General features: G+C 52.4%; 2 long non-coding RNA genes across 3 annotated transcripts; both read right to left on the bottom strand.

Annotated features, from left to right (window-relative positions):
- LOC109714913 lies at positions 1-5154 on the bottom strand. 2 transcript variants are annotated; one of them, XR_002217451.1, is made up of 5 exons: positions 5121-5154; positions 1320-1544; positions 1116-1248; positions 940-1040; positions 1-25 (listed from the first exon to the last, which is right to left on the bottom strand). It is a non-coding gene; the product is annotated as an uncharacterized LOC109714913 (long non-coding RNA). The 2 variants fall into 2 exon arrangements; XR_002217450.1 differs by lacking the exon at positions 5121-5154 and adding an exon at positions 1732-1889.
- On the bottom strand, positions 7193-8396 carry LOC109714914. The gene is made up of 3 exons (XR_002217452.1): positions 8338-8396; positions 8143-8234; positions 7193-7232 (listed from the first exon to the last, which is right to left on the bottom strand). It is a non-coding gene; the product is annotated as an uncharacterized LOC109714914 (long non-coding RNA).

Here is a 16766-nt window from a genome sequence, read left to right as displayed (position 1 = left end):
GGTGCAGCAGCCGAAACCTGTGGCTCTGCAAAAACATAGGTAACAACTGGGCGTGAGAACTACTGTAAAAACAAGTAGTCCTCAGTGGGTACCGCCCAAAACGACATCGGTCACCCACTAAGTCTACAGAAGGGAGCAAGGATAGAAGGAAAAGCAGGAAGTACACTCTATCGCTATCATCCACTACACTATCATGCTCTACATTAACCGACTGTAGGAAATGTCAAATCTGACCCAATCCAATTGGGACTGTAAACATACCCGTCCCTGGGACTGTGAACACACCCGTCCCTGCCCCGTTGCGACTATCAGGCTCTATCCACACTAGCTGGTCCGTGGAGAGCAAGTCCAACTGGCATGAGCGACACCAACGCAAAAGCACCGCGCCCGCCTCCGGAGTGGCACTCGTGGGAGCTACCCAACCGAGTATGCAGCGTATCTCTGTCGAGCTCAAACAGGCTCTCTAACTCAAGCCGAAGTCCAGTAACAACTCTGACTAGTCTAAATACAACAAACAACGTGCCCTCGGCACAATCCGACGCCAAAACGGCGAACCGGGCCCACCGTCAGTCCCGACGGCGCCCACTAGTACGAAACAGTCTAAACGACCTCAGAAAAATTCACTCGGCATACCAGCACGAGCGTAAATGTATTCTAAACTACCTGGAGTACTCGTCTACAGTATGCTGCGACAGTACAATTCTATAACGGCTCCTAGAGCTAAATCAGGCAGTTTAATACATATGTCGATTCCAATCGCGTTTTCTCCTAAGTTTAAACCCAGTCCAACATGTATATTTAAAAGGTAATAATCATGTTATATATGCAGCATTTATCCAGGATATCATTATGAAAAACGAACTACAACATGATTTACCGAACAGAAAATCATACATGTCGACTATTACTACACTTAGGAATAAACCGATGTAAACCCACCTTAGTCGCTAATTCTGGCAGCAAAACACCCTCACAGCTGCAGCACCACCTGCTGGTCGATCTACACCCTCCAAATCCGGGAGTCGAGCTAACACCACGCTCTACAAAGCACAAATCACCGTTTCAGTCCCAAAATTCGCAACAGTCAGGTACAGCACGGATTCGACCAATCTAACCTCAACGAAATCTGGCAAGTAAGGGCTTCGTGGATTCCTCTCGAAGTCCTGAATCCAGCGAATCAAGCCTCGTCGAAATCCGACGCTCCTACGTCGAGTACGAGCCGAAACGCCAACGGTCGACGCTGGAAATCTGCAGGGACAGCAACTAGCTCGAAATTGAAAAAGCTTGGAAATTAGGAAGCAATTCTATGGAACACCCACCTCGACGGCGACTAGCACTGGCGCGACGTCAAGAACGGCGAAGATCCACGCTCGCCCGGCCTCCTCACGATGCAACGGCAGCAACCGTAGGTTCGAACGGCTCTGCGGTGCGACGTCGACGGCGAAATCGGCTCCGCGGCGGCGTCCCTCGCGTGCTTCCTTGGTACGGCCGAACGAAAGAGAAAAGGAGAGAAGAGAGGAGATAAACTCCTCTCTCTCTCTTCCCTGCATGCATAAAAGAGGGGGGGGAGGTGATGCCACATGGCATTACACATACTCACACATGTGCACTCACACACACACACACACGTACCCTCACACACACACTTATATATATATACTAAGTGTAGGGATACTAGTATACTACATCCTCCCCCACTACAAAAAGTTTCGTCCGCGAAACTGAACGTACCTCTACTCAAGCATCAAACAAGTAGGGATAGGCTTCCCTCATCACCGTCTCAGACTCCCAAGTCGCCTCCCGCTCATCATGATTACTCCACTGCACTTTCACATACGGGATGACCCGGTTGCGCAATTCTTTCGTCTCCCGAGCAAGAATCCGCAACGGTCGCTCCTCGTATCTCAGATCCTCGCCAATCTCAAGTGGAGTGAAGTCAATCACGTGAGAGGGATCGAAAACGTATCTCCTCAATGCTGAGACGTGGAAAACATCATGGATGCCAGCAAGTCGCGGGGGTAGAGCTATCCTGTAAGCCACCGGTCCGATACGCTCCAATACCTCGAAAGGGCCAACAAACCGTGGACTAAGCTTTCCACGTACTCCAAATCTGCGTATCCCTCGGGACGGCGAGACTTTGAGGAAAACATGATCTCCAACCTGAAACTCCAAGTCTCGTCTCCTGGTATCGGCGTAGCTCCTCTGTCGGCTCTGTGCTGTCAAAAGGTGTCGTCGAACGACTCTCACCTTTTCCTCAGCCTCAAGTAGAATCTCCGGTCCAAGTGTCCTCCGCTCACCCACATCACTCCAAAACAGGGGGGATCGACATCTGCGTCCATACAACGCCTCAAACGGAGCCATCTGAATGCTCGTTTGATAGCTGTTGTTGTACGCAAACTCAACCAGTCTCACATGTCGATACCACCCTCCTCCAAAATCCAGGACGCATGCCCTCAGCATGTCCTCTAGAGTCTGTATGGTCCGCTCTGACTGACCATCTGTCTGTGGGTGGAACGCCGTGCTAAAATGCAGCTGTGTACCCAAGGCTGTCTGCAAACTCCTCCAAAACTGGGATACAAACCTCGGGTCTCTGTCTGATACAATCGACACTGGCACGCCGTGCAGCCTAACAATCTCATCCAAGTATAGCTGCGCAAGTCTCTCCCTGGACCAGGTAGTCTGAACCGGTAGGAAGTGAGCAGACTTGGTCAGTCTGTCCACTATCACCCAAATCGCGTCGTAGCCACCCTGCGCTCTAGGCAATCCAACGACGAAGTCCATCGTGATGTGCTCCCACTTCCACTCGGGAACTGGCAGACTCTGAAGCTTGCCAGCAGGCACCTGATGCTCGGCCTTCACCTGTTGGCAAGTCAAACACTGAGCCACATATCTGCCAATGTCCCGCTTCATTCCAGGCCACCAGAATCGTGCCTTAAGATCCTTATACATCTTGGTTCCCCCAGGATGAACCGTATAAGGGGAACAATGAGCCTCTCTCAGAATATCCGCTCGAATCTCCGGATCCACAGGCACACACAGTCGGTCCCTGTACCGTAGTACTCCCGAACTGTCCAAAGCAAAACCCTCAGCCTGCCCCCTGTCTAGCTGCTCTCTAATCCTCAACAAGTACGGATCTCCACTCTGTTTCTCTCGGATCCTATCCAACAGAGTGGGCTGTAAAACTAGAGACGTCAGCCTCGCCGTAGACCCAGGGGGTACTATCTCGAGTCCCAGCCGCTGTAGCTCCTCGAGTAGGGGTCTCTGCTCAGTAATCCTCAAACTCAGGCTCTGCACTGACTTCCTGCTCAACGCATCTGCCACCACATTCGCCCTGCCGGGATGATACTGAATACTAATGTCATAGTCCTTCAGTAACTCCAACCACCGGCGCTGCCTCAGATTCAGCTCCCTCTGTGTGAACAGATACTTGAGACTTTGATGATCGGTGAAAACCTCGCAGTGCTCGCCGTACAAGTAATGCCGCCAGAGCTTCAAAGCAAAAACCACCGCGGCAAGCTCCAAGTCATGCGTAGGGTAATTCTTCTCATAATCCTTTAACTGCCGTGAAGCATAAGCAATCACCCTACCATGCTGCATCAGCACGCAACCAAGTCCACTGTGCGATGCATCACTGTAGATCACAAATCCTTCGCCCATAACAGGAAGGGCAAGGATAGGAGCCGACATCAACCTCAATCTCAACTCGTCAAAGCTCCTCTGACAGTCGTCGCTCCAGACAAAACGAATCCCCTTCCGCGTCAAGCGTGTGAGGGGTGTGGAAAGCTTCGCAAAGCCTTCCACAAACCGACGGTAATATCCTGCCAGTCCCAGGAAGCTCCGTACCTCAGTAACCGTCGTCGGTCTAGGCCAATCTCGAATCGCCTCAATCTTCTTCGGGTCCACTGCTACGCCCTCAGCTGAAATCACGTGGCCCAAGAAAGCAACCTCCCGTAGCCAGAACTCGCACTTCTTTAACTTGGCATACAACTTCTTCTCGCGCAGAAGCTGTAGCACAATCCTCAAGTGCTCCTCATGCTCAGCATCACTCCGGGAGTAAATCAGGATATCGTCGATGAAGACTACCACAAACCTATCCAAGAACGGCTTGAACACTCTGTTCATCAAATCCATGAATGCGGCAGGGGCATTCGTCAATCCAAAAGGCATCACCGTGAACTCATAATGCCCGTACCGAGTCCGAAAAGCCGTCTTGGGAACATCCTCGGCCCTCACCCTCAGCTGGTGGTAACCTGACTGGAGATCAATCTTCGAAAAGACACAAGATCCTTGCAGCTGATCGAATAGATCATCAATGCGCGGCAGAGGATACTTGTTCTTGATGGTCACTTTATTCAGCTCCCGGTAATCCACACATAACCTGAGCGAACCATCCTTCTTCTTTACAAATAACACCGGCGCTCCCCAAGGCGACACACTGGGTCTCACAAACCCTCTATCCATCAGATCCTGAAGTTGCGCCTTTAGCTCTCTCAGCTCTGCCGGTGCCATCCTGTAAGGTACCTTTGAGATTGGTGCAGTTCCAGGAACTACATCAATCACAAACTCAATCTCCCTCTCCGGCGGCAATGTCGTCAACTCAGGGGGAAACACATCCGAAAACTCGCGGACTACTGGGATGTCCTCGAGTCTCGGCGCCGCCGTAGGTACCTCCACAACTGTCGCTAGGAAAGCGATACACCCACTGCTCAGCATCTGTCGAGCCCTCGCCGAAGATATCCAGGTGGCAAACAGCGTGCTCCTGCAGCCTCTGAAAGTAAACTCCTCCTGGCCTGGCTCGCGGAACGTCACCGTCCTCGCTCCACAGTCGATCGTAGCATAGTACCGCGCCAGCCAATCCATACCGAGCACTACGTCGAAGTCCTGCAGCTGCCCTAACACCAACAGGTCTGCGGGCATGATCCAAGAGTCTAACTGCACCGGACAGGACCAACAACACTCTGTAACCTGCAAGACATGGTCGGGGATCTGCACCTCTCGTGCCTGAGACAACGCTCCTAACTCTAGACCATGCAACAATGCAAATGCTCGGCTAACAAAGGAATGCGATGCACCGGTATCAAAAAGAGTGCGAACTCTAATGCCAGAAATCAAAGTGATACCTGCCACCACTCGGTCGGCTGCTGAAGAGTCCTCCACCTGAGCTGCATAGACCCTGCCACTCGGAGCCTGCTGTCGCCGCTCACTCGACCGCGGCACAGACGATCTGTCCTCCTGGCGGTAGCTCGGTGCTGCTCCGTAAGACTGCTGTGGTGCTGGTGGTGCCGAAGCTGATGACGGTGCTGGAGATGCTGCTCGGGGACAAGCTGCCCTCATGTGTCCCGGCTGACCACATCCGTAGCACCTGCCCTCTCTCTGCTCGCACTGCCGAGGCCAGTGTGGTCCCCCGCAGATCACACACTGTGGCGTCCTCTGAGTCTGCCCCTGCTGACGGGATCCCCTGGAACGCTGACGCCCCGAAGACCCACGACCCTGAGAACGTGATCGTGGAGGTCTCGGCGGACGTCTGCTGCTCGACTGCCCTCCGTCATCTGGAAAGGGGCGCTTCCTGTCCTGACCCTGCCCCACGGCCTGAGTCCTCTCCTGCAGCGACACCTCACCTCTCTCCACCCATAGGGCCTGCTCTATGGACGCATCCAGGGTCCTCGACCTCTGCGCCCGCACTAACCTGAAGATGTCCGGTCTCAGCCCCTGCTCGAACATGTATACTCTGTGCGCCTCGTCTCTGGCCGCAAATGGTACACAGTTCAGGAGTCGAGTAAACTCCCGAACGTACTCCTGCACTGGGCGATCTCCCTGCTGAAGCCTCCTCAAATCCTCCTCGAGCTTCTGCTTCACACTGTTGGGAAAGAACATCCCAAACAGCATTCCACAGAACTCGTCCCAACTCAGCTGCGCCGCCACTAGCCCCTGGTCTCGCCTCGTCCTCCGCCACCAGTCATGAGCATCACCTGCTAGACAGTGTACTCCCAGGGGTACCTGCTCCCCCTCTGGAACGAACAGATCCTCGAATAACTTCTCCATCGCACTGACCCATCCCTCAACAATCCAGGCCTCAGTGCCTCTGCCATCGAAGATCGGTGGATCAAATCGGCGAAAACGAGCTAACCTCTCCGTCCACCGCTCCTGCTCGGCCTCAGTCAACGGTACTGGCCCCCTAGCAGGCGCAACTGGCGCTACTGGAACTGCTGCCGATGGAGGAACTGCTGCAGCTGGTGCTGTCACTGGAGTAGTCGGGGGTGGAACTGGCGACTCTGGTGCCCTCGGTACAGAACTCGGTGGCTGAGCTATCCTCTCACACAACCTCTGCAATAGCTCCCCCTGCTGTCTCGTCACCTCGGTCAGGGCAGCTAACTGTGCACTCAGATCAGGGGGTGCGCTAGTCTCTGGTCGCGCACTCGGCTCCACAACAGGGGGTACACTCGCCCCCAGTCTGTCACCCTGCTCCTGCCGAGTACTCTGCTCCATCTGCTCAGATCTCTCAGAAGGTCCAGCATGATCCCGCGCCAACTGGGCGCGCTCCCGCAACGACGGTCGACCCCGGCGACGATACATAGCTGAAAGGAACAATTCGGGGTCAGATACAACAAAACACTCTCGACCCAATCAAACGAAAGTCTAGAAGGCGGTCCCTGTTTCCCTCCAAAATTATGTCGTCTGCAGCCAACATAATTTCTCAGGCCGAAACAGAAACTCCTTCAGTCACTCACTCTGCTCTAAGAGGAGTTAGAACAAATAATCATTGACTTTCGCAATAAAATTACGCCTCTCACGTCTTGCTTCCCTAAGGTTTGCCAAACTTAGGTTTCCTAGGTCCCCACGACCTACAGCAAAGCTCTGATACCAACTTAATCTGTCACGCCCCGGATTACACTTTCCCCGGGCACGCCGACAAATCCGCCGTATACAAAGGAATTTTCCCTGTATACGAAGCGATAGCTGTACCTGTAAATCAAACACTACTACGAACAGTAGTAGAGAGCTGCTAGAGAAAACAGAAGCTAAACAAACTGAGTTTCATATACATAGTCCAAATCCAAAATACAAAGCTACTCGCACTGGCGAGTTAAGTCCACTATGTACATAAACTCGAAACAAAACATCTACCTGCAGTAGGGGCACCTCTAGCTCAGCACGTCGGGTAGGGCTCTAACTCGCGACGCCCTTACCTCGATCCTGATCCGCGGAAGGCGCAGCAGCCGAAACCTGTGGCTCTGCAAAACGGGGGTAACAACTGGGCGTGAGAACTACTATAAAAACAAGTAGTCCTCAGTGGGTACCGCCCAAAACAACATCGGTCCACCCACTAAGTCTACAGGAGGGAGCAAGAATAGTAGGAAAAGCAGGAAACAAACTCAACCGCTACAAATCACTATACTATCATGCTCTACACTAACCAACTGTAGGAAATGTCAAATCTGACCCAATCCAATCGGGACTGTAGACATACCCGTCCCTGGGACTGTGAACACACCCGTCCCTGCCCCGTTGCGACTATCGGGCTCTATCCACACTAACTGGTCCGTGGAGAGCAAGTCCAACTGGCATGAGCGACACCAACGCAAAAGCACAAGCCTGACTCCGGAGTGGCACTCGTGGGCGCTACCCAACCGAGTATGCAGCGTATCTCTGTCGAGCTCAATCAGGCTCCAACTAGCCAAAGTCAAGTAATCGACTTAAACTGGTCTAACAACCAACAGGTAACGTGCCCTCGGCACAATCTGACGCCAAAAAGGCGATACGGTCCACCGTCAACTCTGACGGCACCCAACAGTCCGAAACGGCCTGAACGACCCTGCAAAAATTCACTCGGCGAACCAGCACGAGTGTAAATACATTCTAAACTACCCAAGGTATCCATTGCACTGACTCGGCAACGATACAATCGAACACGGCTCCTAGAGCTAAATCTGGTAGTTTAAGCATATGACGGGTCAAAACGCAGGTTTTCTCCTAAGTCAAATTTCAAGTCCAACATGTATAATTTAAATATTCATTTCAGCATGCTTCTACATTCATATTACATTCAAAATGCTAATCGATGAATTAAAGCATGATTTACAACACTCGAACTATACACGTTGACTAACATGCACTTAGGAGCGAAACCGATGAAACACCCACCTCTAATGCAATTCCTGGCAGCAATAGGGTCTCGGATCCTCAAGCAACACTGCTGGAAACCTCTTCAAACCAGCAACAAAGCCCCTTAAGATCTGGATTTACAATGCACCCAAAAATCCAATAAAAATCATCAAAATCCACAATTCAGTCCAAGTACACAGCAGCAGAGAAGAGAAGGGTTTCGACCAAGCTAACCTTCACCAAAATCCACAAGTAAGGACTTCGTGGATTCTTCTCGCAGTCCCGAAACCAACGAATCAAGTCTCGACGAAATCCGATGCTCCTACGTCGAGTACGAGCTGAAATACTAACAGTCGACGATGAATTTCAGCAAAACAGCATTTAAGCTTAAATATCTCAATTCCAATGTCAAAACTCACCAAACGAACTCCAAATCAGGTGGAGAGGGTCCCAATTCCAGTACTGGGTGATAGGGAAAATAACTCAACTCCACAAAGCCCCTGCTTCCCAAGTTCACCCCAAGAAAACATCAAAAATTGGCAAATTCTGTCCAAAGCAACAACAGCAGAGGAAAACCTGAGTTCGACTGAGCTAACCTTCACCAAATTCTGCAAATTAGGGCTTCGTGGATTCCTCTGGAAGTCAAGAATCCAGCAAACCAAGTTTCGTTGAAATCCGACCTTCCTACGTCACGCACGAGCCAAAACACTGGAGGTCGTCGCTGAAGAACTGCAAAATCAGCACCTTGCAATTCTTGGAGAGGTGGATCTTGATGCAAATTGGAAAGATTTGAGGGATTTGGGAGTAAAATCTAAGTCCTCTGTGAAGAACAGGTAAAAGAGCTCAAAGGGGGCGCTTCTCAGCTATTTATAGGCTGCTGGATAGATCAGATAAGCCCCAGGAAAAATAGCCGCAATCCAGTGCCCCTGCAGAAACGGGCGTTTCTGGGCGCCCGGAACCATGTTCTGGGCGACCAGAACATCCGGCCTGCACAAAATGGGCCCCTCGGACTCTCCGCCCGCGGTGTGCTGCGCCCGTAAACGGCACCGGCGGAACTCACCTACCGCCCTGCCACGCGTCGAAGCAAGCGATATTCACGAGGTGAAATTTCCGGACCCACTTCTGGGCGCCCGGAACATGGGATCCGAATTGGCTTCCAGTTTCAGTTAAATTCAACACTCGTTTCTGGGCGACCCTAACAATGTTCTGGGCGCCCGAATCTGGCAAAACTCCAGTTTTGCTTATTTGAGTGCGCCGAGTCCAATTCTGCATCCAATTCGTGCAGAATTGACTCCGACTCAGTCCGACACTCTCCAGAGATGTCGACCAGTCTATAATACTGAAGCCAATCCTATCCAAAGCTCAGGAACACTACATCCTCCCCCACTACAAAAAGTTTCGTCCGCGAAACTGTACACATACCTCAATCCAGGGCCTCAAACAGGTAGGGGTAGGACTCCTTCATCATCGCCTCCGGCTCCCAAGTCGCCTCCCGCTCCTCGTGATTACTCCACTGCACCTTTACAAAGGGTATGACCCGGTTGCGCAATTCCCTCGACTCACGAGCCAGAATCCGCACCGGTCGCTCCTCGTAGCTCAGGTCCTCGCCAATCTCAAGCGGAGTGAAGTCGATCACGTGGGAGGGGTCGAACACATATTTCCTCAAAGCCGAGACGTGGAACACATCATGAATGCCGGCTAGCCGTGGTGGTAGAGCAATCCTGTAAGCAACTGGCCCGACTCGCTCCAATACCTCGAAAGGGCCTACAAAACGTGGACTGAGCTTTCCACGTACACCAAATCGGCGAATCCCTCTGGACGGCGAGACTTTAAGAAAAACATGATCTCCCACCTGGAACTCCAAGTCTCGTCTCCGGGTATCAGCATAGCTCCTCTGTCGACTCTGGGCTGCTAATATGTGCCGTCGCGCCTCTTTTACCTTTTCCTCAGCCTCAATCAGAATCTCAGGCCCAAGCGTCCTCCTCTCACCCACATCACTCCAAAACAAAGGGGATCGACATCTGCGTCCATACAACGCCTCAAACGGAGCCATCTGGATGCTCGCTTGATAGCTGTTGTTGTACGCAAACTCAACCAGTCTCAAATGCCGATACCACCCTCCTCCAAAGTCCAAGACACATGCCCTCAGCATGTCCTCTAGAGTCTGAATGGTCCGCTCTGACTGACCATCTGTCTGTGGGTGAAATGCTGTGCTGAACTGCAACTGAGTGCCCAAGGCCGTCTGAAGACTCCTCCAGAAGTGCGATACGAACCTCGGGTCCCGGTCGGATACTATCGAAGTGGGCACGCCATGCAACCTCACTATCTCATCCAAGTACAACTGAGCGAGTCTCTCTCTGGACCAAGTGGTCTGCACTGGTAAGAAGTGAGCAGACTTGGTCAGTCTGTCCACTATCACCCAAATCGCATCAAAACCACCCTGTGCTCTCGGCAATCCGACGACAAAGTCCATCGTGATCTGCTCCCATTTCCACTCGGGCACTGGTAGACTCTGAAGCTTGCCAGCAGGTACCTGATGCTCGGCCTTTACCTGTTGACAAGTCAGACACTGAGCCACAAATCTACCAATGTCCCTCTTCATTCCATTCCACCAAAACTGAGCCTTTAAATCCTTATACATTTTGGTTCCACCGGGGTGAACCGTATAAGGTGAACAGTGAGCCTCTCTCAAGATGTCCTCTCGGATCTCTGAATCCATAGGTACACACAGTCGGTCCCTGTACCGCAGTACTCCCGAACTGTCCACAACAAAGCCCTCGGCCTGTCCCCTCTCAAGCTGCTCTCGAATCCTCGACAAGTGTGGATCCCCACTCTGTTTCTCTCGAATCCTATCTAACAGAGTGGGCTGCAAGATCATAGACATCAATCTCGCAGTAAATCCAGGGGACACTACCTCGAGTCCCAGCCGTCTCAGCTCCTCGAGTAACGGTCTCTGCCGAGTGATCAACATACTCAAGCTCTGCACTGCCTTCCTGCTCAACGCATCTGCCACCACATTCGCCTTGCCGGGATGATACTGGATACTGATGTCATAATCCTTCAGCAACTCCAACCACCGGCGCTGTCTCAAATTCAACTCCTTTTGGGTGAACAGATACTTGAGACTTTTATGATCAGTAAAAATCTCGCAGTGCTCGCCGTACAAGTAATGCCGCCAGAGCTTCAAAGCAAAAACCACCGCGGCAAGCTCCAAGTCATGCGTAGGGTAATTCTTCTCATAATCCTTTAACTGCCGTGAAGCATAAGCAATCACCCTACCATGCTGCATCAGCACGCAACCAAGTCCACTGTGCGATGCATCACTGTAGATCACAAATCCTTCGCCCATAACAGGAAGGGCAAGGATAGGAGCCGACATCAACCTCAATCTCAACTCGTCAAAGCTCCTCTGACAGTCGTCGCTCCAGACAAAACGAATCCCCTTCCGCGTCAAGCGCGTGAGGGGTGTGGAAAGCTTCGCAAAGCCTTCCACAAACCGACGGTAATATCCTGCCAGTCCAAGGAAACTCCGCACCTCAGTAACCGTCGTCGGTCTAGGCCAATCTCGAATCGCCTCAATCTTCTTCGGGTCCACTGCTACGCCCTCAGCTGAAATCACGTGGCCCAAGAAAGCAACCTCCCGTAGCCAGAACTCGCACTTCTTTAACTTGGCATACAACTTCTTCTCGCGCAGAAGCTGTAGCACAATCCTCAAGTGCTCCTCATGCTCAGCATCACTCCGGGAGTAAATCAGGATATCGTCGATGAAGACTACCACAAACCTATCCAAGAACGGCTTGAACACTCTGTTCATCAAATCCATGAATGCGGCAGGGGCATTCGTCAATCCAAAAGGCATCACCGTGAACTCATAATGCCCGTACCGAGTCCGAAAAGCCGTCTTGGGAACATCCTCGGCCCTCACCCTCAGCTGGTGGTAACCTGACTGGAGATCAATCTTCGAAAAGACACAAGATCCTTGCAGCTGATCGAATAGATCATCAATGCGCGGCAGAGGATACTTGTTCTTGATGGTCACTTTATTCAGCTCCCGGTAATCCACACATAACCTGAGCGAACCATCCTTCTTCTTTACAAATAACACCGGCGCTCCCCAAGGCGACACACTGGGTCTCACAAACCCTCTATCCATCAGATCCTGAAGTTGCGCCTTTAGCTCTCTCAGCTCTGCCGGTGCCATCCTGTAAGGTACCTTTGAGATTGGTGCAGTTCCAGGAACTACATCAATCACAAACTCAATCTCCCTCTCCGGCGGCAATGTCGTCAACTCAGGGGGAAACACATCCGAAAACTCGCGGACTACTGGGATGTCCTCGAGTCTCGGCGCCGCCGTAGGTACCTCCACAACTGTCGCTAGGAAAGCGATACACCCACTGCTCAGCATCTGTCGAGCCCTCGCCGAAGATATCCAGGTGGCAAACAGCGTGCTCCTGCAGCCTCTGAAAGTAAACTCCTCCTGGCCTGGCTCGCGGAACGTCACCGTCCTCGCTCCACAGTCGATCGTAGCATAGTACCGCGCCAGCCAATCCATACCGAGCACTACGTCGAAGTCCTGCAGCTGCCCTAACACCAACAGGTCTGCGGGCATGATCCAAGAGTCTAACTGCACCGGACAGGACCAACAACACTCTGTAACCTGCAAGACATGGTCGGGGATCTGCACCTCTCGTGCCTGAGACAACGCTCCTAACTCTAGACCATGCAACAATGCAAATGCTCGGCTAACAAAGGAATGCGATGCACCGGTATCAAAAAGAGTGCGAACTCTAATGCCAGAAATCAAAGTGATACCTGCCACCACTCGGTCGGCTGCTGAAGAGTCCTCCACCTGAGCTGCATAGACCCTGCCACTCGGAGCCTGCTGTCGCCGCTCACTCGACCGCGGCACAGACGATCTGTCCTCCTGGCGGTAGCTCGGTGCTGCTCCGTAAGACTGCTGTGGTGCTGGTGGTGCCGAAGCTGATGACGGTGCTGGAGATGCTGCTCGGGGACAAGCTGCCCTCATGTGTCCCGGCTGACCACATCCGTAGCACCTGCCCTCTCTCTGCTCGCACTGCCGAGGCCAGTGTGGTCCCCCGCAGATCACACACTGTGGCGTCCTCTGAGTCTGCCCCTGCTGACGGGATCCCCTGGAACGCTGACGCCCCGAAGACCCACGACCCTGAGAACGTGATCGTGGAGGTCTCGGCGGACGTCTGCTGCTCGACTGCCCTCCGTCATCTGGAAAGGGGCGCTTCCTGTCCTGACCCTGCCCCACGGCCTGAGTCCTCTCCTGCAGCGACACCTCACCTCTCTCCACCCATAGGGCCTGCTCTATGGACGCATCCAGGGTCCTCGACCTCTGCGCCCGCACTAACCTGAAGATGTCCGGTCTCAGCCCCTGCTCGAACATGTATACTCGGTGCGCCTCGTCTCTGGCCACAAATGGTACACAGTTCAGGAGTCGAGTAAACTCCCGAACGTACTCCTGCACTGGGCGATCTCCCTGCTGAAGCCTCCTCAAATCCTCCTCGAGCTTCTGCTTCACACTGTTGGGAAAGAACATCCCAAACAGCATTCCACAGAACTCGTCCCAACTCAGCTGCGCCGCCACTAGCCCCTGGTCTCGCCTCGTCCTCCGCCACCAGTCATGAGCATCACCTGCTAGACAGTGTACTCCCAGGGGTACCTGCTCCCCCTCTGGAACGAACAGATCCTCGAATAACTTCTCCATCGCACTGACCCATCCCTCAACAATCCAGGCCTCAGTGCCTCTGCCATCGAAGATCGGTGGATCAAATCGGCGAAAACGAGCTAACCTCTCCGTCCACCGCTCCTGCTCGGCCTCAGTCAACGGTACTGGCCCCCTAGCAGGCGCAACTGGCGCTACTGGAACTGCTGCCGATGGAGGAACTGCTGCAGCTGGTGCTGTCACTGGAGTAGTCGGGGGTGGAACTGGCGACTCTGGTGCCCTCGGTACAGAACTCGGTGGCTGAGCTATCCTCTCACACAACCTCTGCAATAGCTCCCCCTGCTGTCTCGTCACCTCGGTCAGGGCAGCTAACTGTGCACTCAGATCAGGGGGTGCGCTAGTCTCTGGTCGCGCACTCGGCTCCACAACAGGGGGTACACTCGCCCCCAGTCTGTCACCCTGCTCCTGCCGAGTACTCTGCTCCATCTGCTCAGATCTCTCAGAAGGTCCAGCATGATCCCGCGCCAACTGGGCACGCTCCCGCAACGACGGTCGACCTCGGCGACGATACATAGCTGAAAGGAACAAATCGGGGTCAGATACAACGCAACACTCTCGACCCAATCAACGAAAGTCTAGAAGGCGGTCCCTGTTTTCCTCCAAAATTATGTCGTCTGCAGCCAACATAATTTCTCAGGCCAAAACAGAAACTCCTTCAGTCACTCACTCTACTCTAAGAGGAGTTAAAACAAATAATCATTGACTTTCGCAATAAAATTACGCCTCTCACGTCTTGCTTCCCTAAGGTTTGCCAAACTTAGGTTTCCTAGGTCCCAACGACCTACAGCAAAGCTCTGATACCAACTTAATCTGTCACGCCCCGGATTACACGTTCCCCGGGCACGCCGACAAATCCGCCGTATACAAAGAAATTTTCCCTGTATACGAAGCGATAGCTGTACCTGTAAATCAAACACTACTACGAACAGTAGTAGAGAGCTGCTAGAGAAAACTGAAGCTAAATAAAACAGAGTTTCATATACATAGTTCAGATCCAAAATACAGAGCTACTCGCACTGGCGAGTTAAGTCAACTATGTACATAAACTCGAAACAAAACATCTACCTGCAGTAGGGCACCTCTAGCTCAGCACGTCGGGTAGGGCTCTAACTCGCGACGCCCTTGCCTCGATCCTGGTCCGCAGACGGTGCAGCAGCCGGAACCTGTGGCTCTGCAAAAACATAGGTAACAACTGGGCGTGAGAACTACTGTAAAAACAAGTAGTCCTCAGTGGGTACCGCCCAAAACAACATCGGTCACCCACTAAGTCTACAGAAGGGAGCAAGGATAGAAGGAAAGCAGGAAGCATACTCTACCGCTATCATCCACTACACTATCATGCTCTACACTAACCAACTGTAGGAAATGTCAAATCTGACCCAATCCAATCGGGACTGTAAGCATACCCGTCCCCGGGACTGTGAATACACCCGTCCCTGCCCCGTTGCGACTATCGGGCTCTATCCACTCTAACTGGTCCGTGGAGAGCAAGTCCAACTGGCATGAGCGACACCAACGCAAAAGCACAAGCCTGACTCCGGAGTGGCACTCGTGGGCGCTACCCAACCGAGTATGCAGCGTATCTCTGTCGAGCTCAATCAGGCTCCAACTAGCCAAAGTCAAGTAATCGACTCAAACTGGTCTAACAACCAACAGGTAACGTGCCCTCGGCACAATCTGACGCCAAAAAGGCGATACGGGTCCACCGTCAACTCTGACGGCACCCAACAGTCCGAAACGACCTGAACGACCCTGTAAAAATCCACTCGGCGAACCAGCACGAGTGTAAATACATTCTAAACTACCTGGAGTACTCGTCTCGAAGAAACTGCGACAGTACAATTTTCTAACGGCTCCTAGAGCTAAATCAGGTAGTTAAAACTGGTGACAGGTCCAAATCGCAGGTTTTCTCCTAATTCAGTTTCCAAGTCCAACATATATAATCTACTTAATTTATTACCACATACTCCAAATTCAGATTTGCATTCTATCATATAATCCATGAATTCGAGCTAGAATAAATTATCAAACTCAAGATCTATACATGTTGACGATTATGAACTTAGGAGATAAAACCGATGTAACCCACCTCAAGTGCAATTTCCTGGCAGCGAACTCAGCCTCGGCCACCCGCGATGCTGCTGGATTCCTCAGGGACCACCTAGACCGGTCGCCGAGCTAAAACGACCAAAACATCACAAATCAGCCTAAGTTCACAGCAGCTGAAAGAGACCAAGTTTCGACCAAGCTAACCTCGTCCAAAAATTGCAAGTGAGGGCTCCGTGGAATCCTCTCGCAGTCTAGAATCCAATGAACCAAGTTTCGTCGCGATCCGACGCTCCTACGCGGAGAACGAGCCGAAATACTAACAGTCGACGGTAGATTCTGCGAAAACAGCACTTAAGCTCAAATCAACGATACCCGAAGTACTCGGAGCAATTGCGACCAAAATGCTCACCTCAACAGCGACAATCCTCGGCGCGATGTCCAGGACGGCGAAGACGCACCCTCGCCCGGCCTCTTCGCAATGCCCCGGCAACAAACGCTCGCTCGAACGGCTCGCGGCGCGACGTCGGCGAATCCCCGGCTCAACCGTGCTCCACCTCCACCAAGCTTAGAGAAAGAGAGAAAGAAGAAAGCACAAAAGCCTTCTCTCTCTTCCTCTGCTCGGTTACCAACTGATATAGAGAGAGAGAGAAGGAATCGATACAAACGAGGGAGAGAAAAGACCAAAACACCCTCTCACCTACCCTGGTGTACCGGTACACGGGATTGCGTACCGGTACAGGAAGCAACCCGAGAGCAGATTACGCGGCATCAGTATAGTGTACCGGTACGCCATGATGGCTGTACCGGTACAACAAGCAGAAAAATCTGCTATTTCGCAGATTTCTTCGCTGAAGGCTGCTCT

The sequence above is a fragment of the Ananas comosus genome, linkage group 9, assembly GCF_001540865.1.
Source record: "Ananas comosus cultivar F153 linkage group 9, ASM154086v1, whole genome shotgun sequence".
In the NCBI taxonomy this organism is placed as follows: Eukaryota; Viridiplantae; Streptophyta; class Magnoliopsida; order Poales; family Bromeliaceae; genus Ananas; species Ananas comosus.
Note: the sequence above shows the minus strand (reverse complement) of the source record. Positions and strands in the feature narration are given on the sequence as shown.